The 1,675-nt window shown below is 33.0% G+C and overlaps 1 protein-coding gene across 1 annotated transcript in view; it reads left to right on the top strand.

Moving 5' to 3' along the window:
• LOC112499983 (protein FAR1-RELATED SEQUENCE 5-like) overlaps positions 1-1,675 on the top strand; it is an 18,986-nt gene that overhangs the window by 4,771 nt on the left and 12,540 nt on the right. The gene's annotated exons all lie outside the window — the stretch shown is intronic.

The raw sequence follows: 1,675 nt of genomic DNA on the forward strand, positions 1-1,675 counted from the left end.
AAGAAATTCTTAGTGTTCTTCATTTCCTTTCAAGAACTCTCTGTGTTGTTCTTGAAAGTTCTTCTCATTGTAAGATTGTTTAGGTTAGGTTTTCCTTTCMTATCTTCCGCAACAATCTTTTGTATTTCTGTGTGTATTAATTCTTGATATAAATCAATAAGAATTAAAAAGTTGAAAAAAGTCTGTGTAATTGTATTCAACCCCCCTTCTACAATTACTTTCTGTTTATTGTCATTCCCTTCGGGACTAACAAGGCCCACAATTATCTCCAAAAAATCGGAGATAGTGGTGAGAAAAATCCTCAACCGAACCATTATCTCTAAAGAAAATAAGACTCGGTCAAAAAAAATTAAATTCCGGATTTATCTTTAATAAATATCAGTTTAAATGCGAAGTGCAAAGTGCGCCTCCTCACGCCACTTTCGCGAATCCCGCGCCCTCGGTCTCGGCCACGGCTATGCGCGCATGTGTGTTGGGCCTTCCACTCAAGACCCCCACCATGAGTCCAGTAACATGTTCAAAGCCCACTTCTAGAGAAATCCTTATAAGCTTCTCTAGAAATCAAGTCTCTACCAATGTAGTATGGAAGGTTAACTTCCAACCTACAAATTTCCAACACTCGGTTCACAATATGAACCTTTTTTGCGTGTTTTTGAAACAAAAAATACATGTAAAAGAGTTTCACATTGTGAAAAGAATACATATAAAACAAACGCATTGTGAAAAAAAAAAATATGTTAATCGATATACTAAATACTATACTTAAATGGAAAAAGATTATGTCAAACAAAGCCTTAAGATAGAAGTTCTCACGGATCTTCAAAATTTTGAAGTTCTCAAATGATTAAGCCACTATATATATATATATATATATATATATATATATATATATTATAGCCAAAGGTTATTTTGAGAAGTAGTAAATATTTGAGAAGTAAAGAAGTGATCATAGCCCTTTATATGGTCAATATTGGATTTGACTGGTCAATACTTGCGACCAACAGTTACGACTTTGACTGGTCAAAAACTGCGTTTATGTGAAACATAAAGATGGTAGTTTCGTACTTGTTACAAATAGGCAGAAAACATGTTCATATATGAACCTTTGTGATTAACATATAGATTATATGTTCATACGTGAACTCGTGTAATTCACATATGAACTAATTAATTGATTCACATATAAACTCGTGTGATTCATATATGAACCTATGGGTTCATATATGAATAAGTTGAATAGTTCACATGTGAACTAATTAACGGGTTCATATATGAACTTGTGGGTTCATATATTAATCAGATAAATAGTTCACATGTGAACTAATACGGGTTCCATATATGAACATATAGTTCATGTGTGTGTTACATGGGTTCACATATGAACATGTTTTCCATCTATTTGTAAAATTTACGAAGCTATCCTTCTATCTTCTGCACACTCATGCGAGGAATTATTCGGTGTTTCACGGTCAAAGCCGCAAATGTTGACCAAATGAATGGCTAGGATCACTTCTTTACGTCTCAAATATTTAATACTTCTCAAATGAATCTTTCCCTATATATATATATATATATATATATATATATCTATATAGGGGCTGGTTCAAATACTAACCCAATATTTTGTGCAAACTATGCTAACCCATCTTAATCGTTCATTTTCTCATCTAACGGT

This window comes from Cynara cardunculus, assembly GCF_001531365.2.
Source record: "Cynara cardunculus var. scolymus isolate 2C chromosome LG 17, CcrdV1, whole genome shotgun sequence".
Lineage (NCBI taxonomy): Eukaryota > Viridiplantae > Streptophyta > Magnoliopsida > Asterales > Asteraceae > Cynara > Cynara cardunculus.